The 16,708-nt window shown below is 34.1% G+C and overlaps 1 protein-coding gene across 1 annotated transcript in view; it reads right to left on the bottom strand.

The window, feature by feature from the left end:
• The window catches only part of LOC108908312 (thrombospondin type-1 domain-containing protein 4), a 159,691-nt gene that overhangs the window by 126,186 nt on the left and 16,797 nt on the right, over nucleotides 1-16,708 (bottom strand). The window lies entirely within an intron of this gene.

Raw genomic sequence — 16,708 nt, 5'->3', positions numbered from 1 at the left:
TACTGTTTTTAAATAATATAAATTAATCTGCAATAGGTAAGTATATGTTTTTTGGGAATAATTTTGGATAAACATTTTTTTATTTACATACAATTGTATATTTTCTAGAACGGCAGCGCAAAAAAGATTTTTTATATGTAATTTTCGCTGTGGAAAAGTCGCAAACCTTCTAGACTGATTGTGAGATTTGTTTCAAAAGCCCTAATAAATCACCGACAAATTCGAACTTGTCAGTTTGAAGCAACATCTCCATTGTCTACAATTAATAGTCCTATTCCAACCGTTATAATAACACGTTGTATGCATTTGTTCGACGTTTCTAAACGAGGGTAATCGATGTCACCCCGAGGGTGAAGTCGATATGCATAAATAATCGATTTATCAGCCGGTTAGTCTCGCTGACCTACGTTATATTGGAGTTGATGGTATGTAATCGGAAGGTGGTTGTTGGTTGTGCCATTACTGTCGGGCACAATCTTGAAACGAACAAGTTTATTCATTTTCGCTCGCCTTTCCAATAATGTAATACTAATTTTTGTAGTTTTCTTAGCATATGATGTACAAGGTGTCCCGAAATTCATGCAACAAAATTTGGTCACAGATTCTTAAGACAAATTTAGGGGACCCGTATTCTTTATTTTTGTCAAGTGGCTCCCTCTTTCGGAGTTACAGCCCCTTGAGGCCCGCCCCTAAGAATAATCTTTTTTTATATATCTCAGAACCCTCGTGTACGAGAATAACTAAATTCGGTACACAGGGGTTTTATGACATGTGGAATCTGATGGTACTACGTTTTTTAGCGGGCAACCCCCTTAAGACAATGTTTCGTGAGCCCCCTTGTCTTTGGAGCCAAACAAATTTGGTCGCATATTTAAATTTCTTAAAAATTATCAGTCCACTAGAAAGCCATTAAATTTAGAAACTTTTTGTCTCTTTATACTTTTTTCGTAAAACGCGATATTTTCGAGAAAAATGTCAAAATGTGATCGAATGCATATCGTGATTCGCCATTTTCCTAAAAAATATTGCGTTTTACGAAATAAATATCATGAGACAAAAAAGTTTCTAAATTCAATGGCTTTCTAACTAACTAGTGGCTAATTCAATGGCTTTCTAACTAATAATTTATAAAAAAATTTAATTTGCGACCAAATTTTTCTGGTTCCAAAGACAAGGGGGCCCACGAAAAAGTGTCTTAAGGGGGTTTCTCGCCATAAAGCGTAGCACTGTGAGATTCCACATTTCATAAAAACCCTGTGTACCAAATTTAGTGATTCTTGTACAACATGGTTTTGAGATATAAAAAAGACTTTTTAGGGGCAGATTTCAGGGGGCTGTAAGCTGTAACTCCGCAAGTGGGGGCCAGTTGGCAAAAAAAAATACGGGTCCCCTAAATTTGTCTTAAGAATCTATGACCAAATTTTGTTGCATGAATTTCGGGACACCCTGTATGGGTTACTTAAAAAATAATATATTTTAGGTAACTTAAATAATTCATTTTTCATTTCTAACAAATATACAGGATGTAATAGAAACCGTGTCACGCTCTCACTATTTTTATTTTCTGTGTGTATTTTGTACGTGAGAAAAAAAATTAAAAAAATATCCTTAAACTTAAATTTCAAAAAGTTCTTCAATCATACATTTTTTTATTCCGTCGCGCTGTTGTCATATTGAGCGATATCAACTTTATCGAATTTTATTAATTAACAAAACCAGTTACTTTGTTAAAACTGAACACAACAAAATTCAAATCAGCGGTAAACAATACACAAAATTATGTGTAGGTTCATTATTTTGTGCAGATTTTTTCTGGAAAATTATTGGATTTAGGACTTATACGGTTTTTTTTTATTTATTTTGATGTATACCTACTGTCGTCTATAAAATTATGTCAGCTAAACTTATAACACATTGTATGTGGGGCAAGGAACAATAATCGAAGTTCAATGACAGCGGTACTACTTGTTAAGAAATTTCCTACAACAATAAAGAAGTTTTTATTGTTTTATTGCATGTTACGCAATAAGTCAATAAAATTAATTGCAAAAACAAGCTGAACATGACATTTTTCCTTCGTAAAAAACAGTTAATAACGTTTCATACGAAAAACATGAAATACATGATATAGAAATAGATATGACAGCTCTGTCCAGTCTTTAAACTGCCTTTTCGGCAGGACAAACTATAAAACTGTAGAATCTAGGTAGCGGATAACGAATTTAGTATAATTTTTATGCGTCTCAAAAGTGTGCCGCTTCCCATAAATGATGCCACGTAACAAATCTGAAATATAGATGGACAAAATCGTTTAATTTGCCAAAAAAGTTATAATAAAATAAGAGATAAAGTTTTTACAGCTGTTTTGCTTTTTTCTACCGATGGTTTGAATTTTCGTATAATATATTGCTTGTTAATTTGTTTGTTCCGATGCAAAATTGCACTAATCCACGAACGTAAATACAAAGCAAAACTGCTACTGTTTTTTCGCGTATTTATCTGTAGTACATAGTTTTCTATATAATTACTTTGAAACTACCTGTACCTTAACCACAGCACTCGTGATTTTTTGAGGCATTTAATAACAATTCTCGTCAAGCTAATGGGAAAAAGTGAAGACTCCGGCGTTTCTTATTGATTGCGTGTGGCATTTTAAATTTGGTAAGCCTACTAGATTATACAGTTGAAGTACCTATTACCTTCTGTTATACTAAGAGAAATAAAACTGTTAATTATCAGTATAGAGAAACGGGCGGTTTGGTAAAAAGTGGCCGAGCTATAAATAAAATCGTAGAATTATGATTTCATTTATTTTATACTATAATCAGCAATTTTTTGTTCGATCATTTCAAATATTTAAAAAAATTGGATGTCGTTACATTCACGATCTCCATTTGAGTGTTCTTAATAAATTAATTTTTGTATTTCCTCAAAATATAATCTCTATGTAGATTTTGATGTGTCTAATCGTGCATTGGATATTGGGTATACACAAAGCCGTTACTGTTTGTGTATATTGTTATACAGGGTGTGGCGTGTATAATCTATAAAAAATAAACTACAGCTTCCTGATGATATTTGTAATAGAAAACTCTTATACGAAAATGTTCTATCTTCGCGCTTTTTTTGTAAATTAAACTTCATTTATTCAACGAAAATGAAGGCCGAAATGTTTTTATGCGACCCAAGATGCAACCTTATAATTTAAATCGGTATAATCTAATACTGGTAATACTAAAAGAAGGTTAGGTTACATTGTCAAAAAATTTGTGCAGTCAACTGAATTTGTATTTATATTGAATTCATTATTCACTTAATTATTAAACATTAAGCAAAGTGAGACAAAGACAAACGTTTATATTTTGTAATTCCACGATAGTGACAATGTAATTTTTATAAAGTAAAAAATAAGAATAGCGTATCGATTACATTAAGAACTAGATTCTTATTTCTTATGTTGCTTAATTTTTTAGTTTGTGCACAAACTAGTTTTACAATGAACCGAGAAAGGAATGCATTTACTATTTCCGAACGTGTCGATATGGTGTTAGTGTATGGTGCAGCCGGGGAAAATGCACTCGCGTCGACTAGGTTGTACCGGGAACGATGGCCACAACGTCACCCCCCATGTGCAAATACAATCCTACAGTGCGTTCAGCGGCTACGAGATACGGGAAGTGTCATTCCTCGAGGAGAATGACATGGTCAGCAAGTAAACCTTAATGTTGAAGATGCAGTGTTGGGAAATCTTGACGAATACCCCACAATTAGTACTCGACGACTCGCACAGCAAGTAGGAACCTCATCTCGTACCGTACATCGCAGCTTAAGGCGCCATCTGTTGCATCCCTATCATCTGCAACCAGTTCAACGGATTATACCCCCGGATTGTGATCAACGAATACGTTATTGCAGATGGTTTTTTACGGCAATGTGCCAATCAGACTTTCCTGCTTATGTTTGTATAATAGATGAGGCGACATTTACTCGTGATGAAGTGAATTTCCATAATATGAACATATGGGCCGATGAAAATCATCACGCGATTAGGTAAACTCATTTTCAACATAGGTTCTCGGTAAATGTTTGGGCTGGCATAATAGGCGATGTACTTGTGGGTCCCTATTTCTTTGAAGAATGACTAAATGGACCAACATATGCTGACTTTTTGGAGAACCGGTTGCTTGAATTATTGGACGATGTGGCATTACAAATTTGGGCACACATGTTTTATCTTCAAGATGGGCACACAGTACTCGAGAAGTAACGACACTTTTGAATGAAATGTTTCCTCAGCGATGGATTGGACGTTTTGGTCATGTGCCATGGTCACCTCGGTCACCCGATCTGACTCAAATGGACTTTTATCTTTGGAGTCACTTGAGGTCATTGGCTTACAATACTCCAATTGCTACAGTGGAAGAATTGCGAAACCGTATACTTAAAGCTGCTGACACAATTAGGGGAATACCTGGAATTTGGGAAAATATTCGCCAACATTACTATTAATTAGGTACTATTAATTACTATTAATTATTATAATAAGAAAATATCAGGTTTTTCATTGTACTTTTGCATTGAAAAAATCCCCAAAAATTGAGAAGTATCTTTCTATCTTTCCACGACGATTTGTTTACGCGGCTGATCTACAGCACGTACAGGACCGTTCCAGAGAAAATATTTTGATCCATAATTGAACTTTAATTTACGAAAAAAAAAATGCAAAAATATAACTTTTTCGTATGAGACTTTTCTATTACAAACATCGTTAGGAAGCTGTAGTTTAGTTTTTATAGATTATACACGCCACCCCCTGTATAGACGAATTCAACCCTTATTTGCAGCACAATTCTATTGTCTGCAATATCCACATAGATGTGTTTTAATAAGACCAGTTTCTATTCTATCACCACCCCATTTTGTGGGGTAAACAGCAATCACGCGCTATAACCAGTACCTTATTCTTATACTTTTCATTCGTCCTCCTTTGTCCTCCTTTGTCGTCCAGAATTATTATCCCAAACGATGATGTCAATATCATGCTTAGTTGATAGCCATAAGAAATTGATTGTGGTATGTATTAAATCACCATATTTTCTACGGGATTACATTATTAACATACAGGCATTACATGGGTTAATAAATACGCCTTGTGATGATGATGAGTCAATCTGAGAAATCCAGCATAGATAAAACTAGTTTATTTAGCGTGATTAACGTATGTAAATCTCTGGAGATTTATCTAATAGCCTCAGACTAGGTAAGAGAAACATATATAAGCGTTTTTTTAAGTCACACTTTAAGCACGAATGAAAACATCGTTAAATATTACACGTTACATTGCTGATGAGGGCTGGCAACTCCGAAACTGCGGTATATGAAAGATGAGATATTAAAGAGTAGATGGTGAAACTAAATGAAACGCCTCTACGTGTTACAATCAAGTTTGCAAAAAAAAAACAGCAGCAATTCACGCTATGTTATTATGTAATTTATGGGTAGCATCGTGCTCGCTTATTAAAGTCAAATTGGCCCAAAATAAAAGGGTCTGGATAATTTGTTGTACACGACAATTACAAGAGATAGCATCGAAATTAACCAGGCTCAATATAGTCAAAGTTGTTTGAAATATTTTTATACAGCAACGATTTTTTTATTCGTTGGTGAAATAATTGGTTAAGGTTGTATTAGGAAAGTTTTAGACTATTCTGTTGCTAATTAAATAACGCTTGTAAAGCTGTTCGAATTGTTGAGGTTTTCGAAATATTAAAAAAAAAGACTCAATTTTTATTAATTTTTTAGGGTCGCATAATAAGAAAATTTTGTCTCTGAGTCTTTTAATAAAAAAATATAGTTATAAATAGATTGTACGCGTATATCACTTTTCTTTGTTTTAAATTTTTCCTGATTCTCGATATATCAAAAAAAAAAAACAATTAATTTTAATATAAGACCGAAATCTTGATTAATCTTTTTTTTAAGCTGTTATGCTTTTTAAATTTTCAAAAATAGAACAAAACAAATACGTCACAGGAAACAGATTATTAAAATAAATATTACTCCATTTTTTAATATGTTGATATCATCAGTTGCTTTCTATTTTCAAACTGTTTATGTATGAATTATATTACTTAAATGATAACCATTTTTGTGAATGCAAATTTGTAATTACTCACAAGCAAAAGAAACGGAAAAAAAACAGAGGTATGAATAATAAGAACTGTTTAAAGAGTGAGTATGAGGAAACATTCAAGAGAGACTCAATAAAATGGTTATTATTTAAGTGACATTTTTCGTACTAAATTTAAAAACCAGACAAGTAATTTCGTCGCCTTCAAAGTAATCCCCACTCGATACAATGCACTTATGCCAACGTTTTTTCCAACTCTCGAAACAGTCTGAAAAGTCATTTTCCGGTTTGGCCTTCAATGCTTTCGTCGACTCGGCTTGTATTTCTTCGGTCAAGTTGAAATGGTGTCCACAGAGTGGACGCTGTTCGTCCTTAACGCTTTCTCTGTCTTCTTTAAAGTCTTTGTACTACTTGTAAACATTTTTTTGCGGCATAACCTCATCACTAAAGGCCTTTTGTAACATACTCAACGTTTCCGCGGCAGAATATTCATTCCGCAAAGAAAATTTAATGCGAATGATTTGCTCAACAAAATCAGACATAGCGAAAATCGATAAAGTCACTTTCGTATGTTTACAAAAACACCAGTAGCTCTGCAATAATTGAATATATTGACTTGAAACTGTGCATAGATGTCAAGGACGGTACTACCAACCTACAAAAAAATAATTGTACGCTTTCATAATACCCGCGAGTTATTATCATCTGAATAAAAAATTTTTCTTTAAAGTATAACCTCAGGTCACACTGTACACACTAGTTTTCTTGATTTTCTGAAAAGTGGATCTTTCTTTCGTAAATAAGTTTAGTGTGATCAAATTTACCCCAGTTAACCTTCAATTTTGTTCGTAAGCATGGAATCCATTACACCCATTGTCCCGTTATTCCTCCGTGCATCAAAACAACAGTTCTTGAGCAACACGCAATATCAGTTTCACAATTTCCATGATTAGCGCCGTCTTTATGTTCAACAAAGCCTGACTAATACGCAATTATTCGATTTGTTCCGTCTTTTGTTTATTCCAGTAAATTGAAAGCCTATTGTGACTTTCACAATTAATGCTCGGCGGTGACTCGCCAAAAATTTAATTAAGGCGGCCGGTTTCTCATTTGTGAATCTTCTTCGTCTCATTTCTTCCTTAATTGAACGGGTTACGGGCGTTAGTGACCCGTGCGGGACACGAATGTGAAAAAAACTCATTGTAATTTAAAATCCGGCGCGTCACGGCACTGCTTTCTCATTCGCGCCGACAGACCCCTTTTGTTTATCGAATTAACAACAGATTTGTTATGTTTGCGGCAAGAACGCGAATCGACCGTATTCCTCGTTGCCCATTTCCTTTCAAAAACCATATACGGATATAAAACAGACAGGCTGACCGACATATTTTTATTTCAATATACAGGGTCACAACTTTTTAATTGTCCTATACAGGTATCTTCCTTACTTTAAGAGTTATAGAAATGGGGAAATGGGCAAAAATCTACAGAATTTTACGGCAAAAATTTTGGAAAACAAGGGAAATGCGGCAAAAAAAAAATAGCATGAAAATCGGTTTTCTTCGAATATCTTTGGAACTATTCGAAATTTTCTAAATTAAAAAACGGATCAGTGATCGCCATAAAATTCCGCACATTTTTGTAAATTTAATCATTTCTGTAACTCTTAAAATGATAAAGATACCTGTATAGGACAATTAAAAAGTTGTAACCCTGTACCTATTTTATTTATTTTTCTAATCTTAATAGTCCAACCAAATTACACTTAGAGAAAAAAAATTGTTACCTGGACTTTTATAAGTGGAAATGGTAAAGGGGCTTATAATAAACGTAAAAAAAATAAATACGTGAGCAGGGGCGGCGGAGGGTTGATTTGGGGGGTTGAAGAGGGGTGAAAAATGGTATCATTGAGATTTCTGGCGAAAGTTGATGTCAAACAAAAAAGTATCCAATACAAAAGTTATAGATCATGAAAAAATCTACAACTCTTGTAGAGGGCACTTTTGAAGATAACCTCAAAATTTCCGAGAAAAATGCGAAAAACAGGTTTTTTCCTTTTTTTTCGTTTTTTATTTCTCATTTCCGCAAAAATAATTTAATTTTGACGAAACTTGGTGAAAGTATACTTTGCTGTGTCTTAAATAACCACAATTTTTTTTAGATAAAAAAATCAAGAAGTTTCCGAGATATTCATATTTTCCGGTCCGAAACACTTTTTTTCGAAGAAAAATTCTACTTAAAAAAATCATCGTACNCTTTTCAACCCCCCAAATCAACCCTCCGCCACCCCTGCTCACACATTTATTTTTTTTACGTTTATTATAAGCCCCTTTACCATTTCCACTTATAAAAGTCCAGGTAACAATTTTTTTTTTCTCCTATAAATGAGTTATTTCGATCGGTCTAATAGTTATTAAAATACATTTATCCACAATCACCTTATAATTGGACTTTTATCCACACATATGAACCGTCTTATTTTACTAGTAGAATAATGAAAAACTAATAAACCTATAATAAAGCAAATTTAATCTATATACTTATTAACATTAATATTTACATTTATAGTAATAGACATTTCGCTTTTTGTTTTATCGCTTTTAACTTCCTTTCCGTTAATAACAACCCTTGTACCATCCATCCCTTGCCATCATTTTCGGAACGCATAACATCTGCCGAAGTTTGTGAAGAATGTGCAAAAGTTACGGATGTCAATTCTTGTAAGGAACAACTATGTTTTCCTTCGATTTTCCTTGCAATATCAAGTTGTGTTAGATATAGACTCTTCAACATAACTTTCTGCTACAGAGGGCCTCATCCATCCACCATGCCTTATAGTTTCCGAGAAAAAAGTTATAGTACATTCAACCACTACATAGCTGGACAACTGTAGTCTCTAGCATCATTCGCCACGTGGCCTCAGCGTCTCCGAATACTGAAATCGGATTTTGCAATCGTCGTAGCGATAGTGGTGTTTACAAAAGGTTTTTAGTAATTAATGTCAAAAATGGGTAGTTAGTGTCAAAAATGGTTTGCGTGTAGGTATAGCAACTCGGAGTTGATGAGCGTCAGTCACGACATGCAATTGTTGTTGCCTACACAGAATGGGGTGGTGATATAATAGAAATTGGCCTCATTACAACAAATCCATGTGTATATTGCAGACAATAGAATTGTATTGCAAATAAGGGGTGAATATTACTAAATCCACAAACAATAACGGCTTTGAACTGCAAATAAGGGGTGTATATTACTAAATCCACAAACAATAACGGCTTTGACTAAACATGACACACAATATATGATTAGACACATCAAATTGGTCGGCACAGATGCTACTTCCACAAAATTTTTAAACGTTTTACGGTATTTATTTGAAGCAATATAAAAGAATATCCAAAAATCATTGAAATAATTGGACAAAAAAATTACAAATTACATTCTGATATCGTAATTTTACGACTTTATTTATAGCTCGAGCTCTATTTAACAAATATCAAACAGGCCGTTTCTCTAACCCGATAGTTAACAGCTTTATTTCTCTTGGTATAACAGGAGGTAATAGGTACCTCAACTATATAATCTAGGAGGCTTACCAAATTTAAAATGCCACACGCAATCAATAAGAAAAGCAGGAATCTTCACTTTTTCAGACTAACTTGATGGGAATTGCTATTAAATGCATTAAAAATGGTGTCAGTACTGTGTTTAGGTGCAGGTAATATCAGAGTAATTATACAGAAAACTCTGTACTGTAGAGAGGAACACAAAAAGGCAGCAGTAAGTTTTGCTCGAGGATGACTGTAATTTTCTCTAGAAACAAGCGAATCAGCAGCTTGTAAAGGGTGTCTCAAAAGTAACGCAGGATTTGAATTGTACGCCAAATGGCGTACAATGAATGAAAATTCATTCCGAAGAATATTTTGTTGTAGTACGTTGCGGTTAGACAAAATGGAACGAAACACGACGAGACAGCGAGTGAAGATGGTGAAAATTCACTACAAGTACGGAGAGTGTGTAGTTGAGACTGTGCGCAAATTACGTAAGCGATCTTAGGCCATGCGATTTTTCCTATGAGGATTCGTAAAGTTCAAAGTTTATTCTGCTTAAATGAATACCATTATGGAATTAAAGGCAGAAATTCGGAGAGTTATCAACAAAATTCAACCGCAGGTAAACAAAAGCGTAATACAGAATTTTCTTAAAAGAAGTGGAGATGCTAAATCAGTCACGAGGTCATCTGTTCGATATCCTTTTTCATACTAAGCCGCCTTTAAAAACATGCAAAAACTTTTTGATTAATAATATATTTTTTATTTATATGAAATCTTGCGTTTCTTTCGGGACACCCTGTATATTAAACGAACTACCCAAATATACAAAGATTCAAAACGTCAGCAAAAACGTTGTTGACAATTTACTTTACCTTTTTTGTGAAATAAAACATAAATTTGTGTAAACATTATTTTTCTTATTTCTCGAACTTTTCTAATAATTTTTTTGTTATTTATTCCGAAATTAAGATTTGATAATATACCAAAAAGCAATATAAATCAGCAATTTACATTGAAAGTATAAGTCTTTATTACTATTCTAGAAGAAAAAACGAAACTATTACAAATTGCCATTCCAATTAAACTTAATTTACGAGTTATTGTTTATAACTACAGTTCAAGCAGTGCAGCATAAGATAACCTAACTCTATGCGCGTTTTTTCTTAATTAGTAAGCGATTAAGATACCATATTGCCTTTATACGCTATTACTAGTCGTTTTTCTAACGTGCAGACAGATATAGGATCAATCTATACGTTTTGTAGCTAATAATAGCTCTTAAATCGAAACGAATATCATGAATTACGTTCTGAGAATCAAAGAAATCGGAATATAGGGCGGCCACATAACTCTTCTGGTAATAAAAAGTGAAATTCATTAATTGCTGACATTTCACTCCATCCGTGTATATTTTTCTAACCTGCTCTTATTCTTTAGAAGTAAACTGGTAGGTTTAGCATAAAGTGAAACTCACAAACACCAGTTAATGTGACTTATAGCTCTCTGCTAATGATTGTCTTTGTTCATAATGGTACCGACTATGATATTGTCCAGTCATAGTTTGGGTGATGAATGAAAAATTGTTGTTGTTAAACTGTGAATAACTTCGTTATTTATACAGAAATCAAGCACCGGCCAACTGAGGTAATTATTATTCAAAACAAACATTGAAAAATTGCAAATCATCTGGCCATCGATCATGGCTTCCGTGTCTTAAAAAAACATTTTCCATGTGTACCTCCTGAGCTACTGACCGACTTCCTGCCTCATTCATTCATTAAAAAACTGAGAGTTATGAACTATATATCAACACAAAACCAGATCTCAACATAAAAGGACTGTGCAGTCGCTTTTTTCAGTTCGAAGCTGAAGAGACTGAAATAACTGGTCTGGAATGTCTTATATTCATAAGTCTAGTCTGCGACATACTTTTTTCATGAAACAAAGCAGAATTTGTTATAAAATTGCTAATGGAAGTGGTGATTGGCCTTGTTTATATCCAGAAAATAATAAATATGTCATATAAGAAAAGAACGTGATCAGCAATTTTGTTTCGAACATCATTCAATTTCGGTAGTATTAAAAATTATTATTAAAATAAGATCAGGATTACACATAACACAACATTCTGTGGGACGAGCTGTGACTGGTATAATTTTTCACGAGAATTTATTCAACCAATCAGCGACCGCATTATCTCGAACGTAGACCCAACAGTTTGTCATTATTCATTGTAAACGAATCATTAATATTGGTGACGCCAAGATTTAGGGAATTTTCATTACCTGTACTAGCGCTGAAATGTTGGTTGCCTAAGCTCGGCTCTCACCTGGCTTGTAAACATTTATGAAGGCTCTGTAGTATACAGAGCGATTCACAAATGGTGACCAAAAATGAAACTATATTTTTTTATGAATTTTAAGGGGAGTCTTTCCTATAAAGTTTTTATCTAGGGCGCTTCATTAAAAAGATACATAAACTTCAAAACATATTTTTAATTTTTTTAAATAATATAAAAACCAGTAAGTGAAATAATTTGAAATTGGGTACATGTACTTATGTAAAAATTGTCCAAAATCTGAGGATTGTCTTAATATTTAGATACTCCAGTGGCGGAGATATCATGATATTTTCGGATTCGTCTTTCAATTTTCGACAAATTACTGCTCTCTTATGTTTTTCGAAAAAAAGCCTGATTTTCGAGTAAAACTTAAAAAATGAACTGAAAACACACTTCGATAGTCGAAGTACATAGCGGGCTGCGATAGCAACTTTGACATTCTGAGCAGTTAGAAGAATAAATAAGATGGATAGAAGAATTCAAATCCAGGCAGGTTGTGAACTTGGAGGTTTATTTTTATGCTACAGGATGTGACTTTGAATGGGGGTCATATTTATACGGAGGCTTTTTTTGTTTTTTAAAAACACTTATAAGCTTATTTTCTCATACTCCATCGTGAACTCCTTTTTTTCGAAATTTTCGTAGCCAGTCACTGAACAGACTAGTGTACCTCAAACAATGGCGTGCGCTACTAAAAATACTAGAGCGAGAGAGTAGCAAAATTACATTCCTTATTACAAACTAAAATAATTGTAATAAAATGGAACGGTAACGCGTTTGACCATTCTCGTGTCACAGTTGGCAGTTTGCTTTTTTTTGCCCTTATACCATCCGTCATATCACATCAGGTTTAAAGTCAGCTTGCATATTCCAATTATGTAAATAATGAATGATCAAGCACGTGTGATTGCGAAACTATTAATCGACAATCCCCGCTTTCTTATAGAACCGGACTTTGTATAATAGTTTCCATTTCGTGCGTATCAATCGCGGTTTAATTTTATTGCTGTTTTAGGTTTTTTAATCCGGTTAAAGAAGTAGCTGTATAAGAAAAAAGAGTTAAAATATGCTGTTATTTTCTTTAGAATTCAGTATCTTTTTAATACTGCCTTTTATACCGTGGTATAATTCACATAAACTAATGTTAGAAGTCATTGACACAGGGACTCACACCTAGTGTGCTTTAAAAAAATAATAACAAGTAATTTTCTTAAAAACTTGAAATTATTTTTAAAAATATTTAAAATATCAAACTGTAATAATATTTTACAACATAAAATGGCTTTATTTGCAGATTAATGATCCACATACCAATATTAGTTAATATTTAATGAATTGTGCAAACAGTATTGATTTTTTTGAAACACTAGATTTTTTTTAATGTTTAAGGCCCGTCCACATTGACTTTAAAAAAAATATGACTCATGCGCAAAGCGATCCAAATTACCTTGCACAAGAAATAGAAAGCGCTGCGCAGAAATTAAAATTTTTAACTAAGTTTCTAAAAATTTCCTTGAACTTCACTAGATGCCGCAGCAGACGATATCGATTCCTCCAAAGGCCGATGCTGTCTCTAGAGCAGTCGACGTCGTGCTGATAAAATAAGAAATTTACTTTAGTTTTGAATTACGGAAATTGAAAAGTCTTCCGAATACTACGAAATCGCAAAACAGAAGCACCATGTCAGACTTACAAGTCGGTTATCAGTTCCAATCGGCGACAATCTAAAGATGGGTAAAATCCTGAGAAACCAATTGTCCAAATCTTAGGCGGACTTCGCTACAGGATCTCTGCAGATTCATCAAGGCGTGTGATCGAACGTCGACCCTGATGCCTTATCGCTCATTAACAATTAACCATTGCCATTTTGCATTGTACAAAGCCTCTGCAGATCAATAATCAAATACCAGTTGAATTAAATTTTAAATACTTAAATCCATATCTAACGATTCAAAACTTTGTTAAACAAATTTTCACAAACTTTCTGCATCCGGTCTAGAACTCAGTTCTAACGTTCCATCTACCCATTTGTCACTTGTTCATACGAGTTTTCCTTTTCGTAATAATTCATGAAAACAGTATTTAAGGCCACAATCGCATCCTCGGATTTATGATTATTAGCAGTACATACTTTGCAATAAAAGTCTGAAGGCTTCCTCATTCCGCCTCATAACAAATGCCCATAAAAGCAGTAACTTAATTGATGACATGTAGCACGTCCAGCAAATGACTTATCTTTTCGCAGTTCACGACACGAGGCGCGGGATTTTGAACCGGTTGGAATCTTAATAGTTCAATTATTTAGACGATAATAAATAACGCCCAACAATTAAATAAATTGCCGTACGGGTGGGGAAGTGTTTGCATAACATTTGCATACGCTCGTCCCGATAGCTCATTCCAATATTTTAACCTGTAATTAAATTAACGACCACCGAATAAATCAGGCCCAGTGGAGGATCTCGAGATTGAGCCGTCATTTTTAACCGGCAGATTTTTTTATGTGTAATGTTGCTTCGACGTTGAATGAAATCAAAAATAGTGAGAGAAGTAACAGATTCACTGCCGGAAGATTCTAGGGCATGACATGAAGACGAATACAACAGTTTTATGCAATGGTGTGCCGCAAAAAAAAATACTAAGCATTAATAAAAATCGTTTAATTCGCTTGAAATTTTAAAACCAAAAAAATCTTTACTTTGGTGCCATTATTCCATGCTGAAAACACTTTGGCTATGAAAAAAAAAAACGTAATTAAATATTAAAAAATATCCTGGACTAACAGCATTTCTTAAGAAGAAATCAGTTGGATACGGGGCTAAAAATCGAACGTATTTAGTATAGAAGAAGGTGAGCAGATACATTCTATATTTGTTAAGATTTAACTTCATCTCAAAGACAAGAAAATGTAAAGGGTTTCGAAAGTTTTTTGTTTTAAGTCGTTTTAGCCATAGGATTAGCGGGAGGCTGTCTCGTCAAGAGTTGAGCCAAATGAGGTTTAATGACATCGAACAATAGAACAACATTTTTGTTATTAACATTTCCGATTAAAATATACGCTTAAATAGAAAGTTTGTAGTTTATGTTCAGAATAAGAAATATGCCAAACCATGGGGTGCATTAGGCTTTCTATTTTTAAAGATTTTAAACATACAGGGTGAAAAAATTACCATAAATGCCACTTTGAATCGCGTTTTCTCTTAATAGTCCAATGAAATGGGCCTTCAAATCGCAATTTGGTCAACTTGCCTGAATTTGTAATATAAGTTAGTTTGAGGTATATAATAGCAATAAGTGACAGTACATTTTTTTTCAACCCCCAGCCAGGGATGAAAAAATGTAAAATTAAGGGATTTTTCAAGATAACTGACAAGGGGTAAGAGCTAGAAAAAGAAATTTCTTATAAAAGTTGTAGAGCATAAAATTCTACATAAAAATGCTCTATTGACTTTTTCTTGTACTATTACAATTAACAGAGTTAGGGTAGCCAGAAGTTAAGGGATGATTTCAGAAATTTAAAAAAAAATCATAACAAGCAGAAAACTTACTGAATCTTATAATTTTTTTTTCGATCTAATCTAAAAAATGTAAACGTTCTTTTCAAAGAAATATACGTATTTTTTAATTTTTAATAAAGTAACAAAGTACAAGAAATTTTCACTAACTCTACTCGTATATCGGAAGATGGACCGTCAACTTCCGAGCATCCTGTCCAGCCATCCTGCCTGCTAGATTTCGAAGAAAATAAAGACGCATCGCCGTCCATGACTCTACAGTTCCCTTCGCCTTATCGGGTTTTTCTTCCATGGACGTTTGATGAATAGCTAACAATTCCAGATATGACCGAACCCCGCACAGAGCGCCATTATTTCATGCCTAACGAATGCACAATGCACAATTGCGGCGCTCTTTGTACTAGATTGAGATGGATGCATTGCTTTCTGCACCGAATTAACTCCTAAGGTCATCAATTTGTATTGTCTTAACTAGAAAAAGCATGAAAATGTCGGATATCTGGAAGAACCCCCACGTCTTTCTAGTGACATCATTTATTTTGTCAAGGGTGCCGTGGTGGGCGCGAAAACAATCTAATATTTGACAAGGGACAGTGGGCTGTGGAGAGTGGATGGGGACGGCGATTATTTTTTGTTTTCATCTTGTAAACGGGATAATTTTAGTGTAGCGCCAGATAGAGCGTCTATTTTTAGCTTAATCTAATTTATGACACATTAGAACGTTTTTTTGAATAGTTTCACGCGCGATGTCTAATCTATCACGGAAGATATACGCACTTAGACTGGCAGGATGATCACGTATTTTACATACAGGGTGTTAAAAAAAGAGTGTAAAATATTTCAGGAGGTAATAGTATGAACCAAAATAAGCAGAAAAGTCATAATAAACATGGGTCCGCAAAGTAACGGTTGCGGAGATGTGGACCACTATTCAAACATGTTTTTCAAACATTTTATTTTATTAGGAATAGACCGACAAAGGAAGCTTTTAACAAACAAAAAACAAAGTTGCAGAAGATGTTCAAAGTGCCCTCCGTCCATTTCCAAGCAGGCACGACATCTTCGTCTCAACGATATTCGAACTCTTTCGAAAACACCCTCCTTGGTTTGGATTTCTTGACACTTTTGATTAATCCGTAGCTGCAGCTCTTCCAGGCTATTTACAGGA

This window comes from Anoplophora glabripennis, unplaced genomic scaffold, assembly GCF_000390285.2.
Source record: "Anoplophora glabripennis isolate ALB-LARVAE unplaced genomic scaffold, Agla_2.0 scaffold11, whole genome shotgun sequence".
Lineage (NCBI taxonomy): Eukaryota > Metazoa > Arthropoda > Insecta > Coleoptera > Cerambycidae > Anoplophora > Anoplophora glabripennis.
This window is presented reverse-complemented; position numbering and strand designations above follow the sequence as displayed.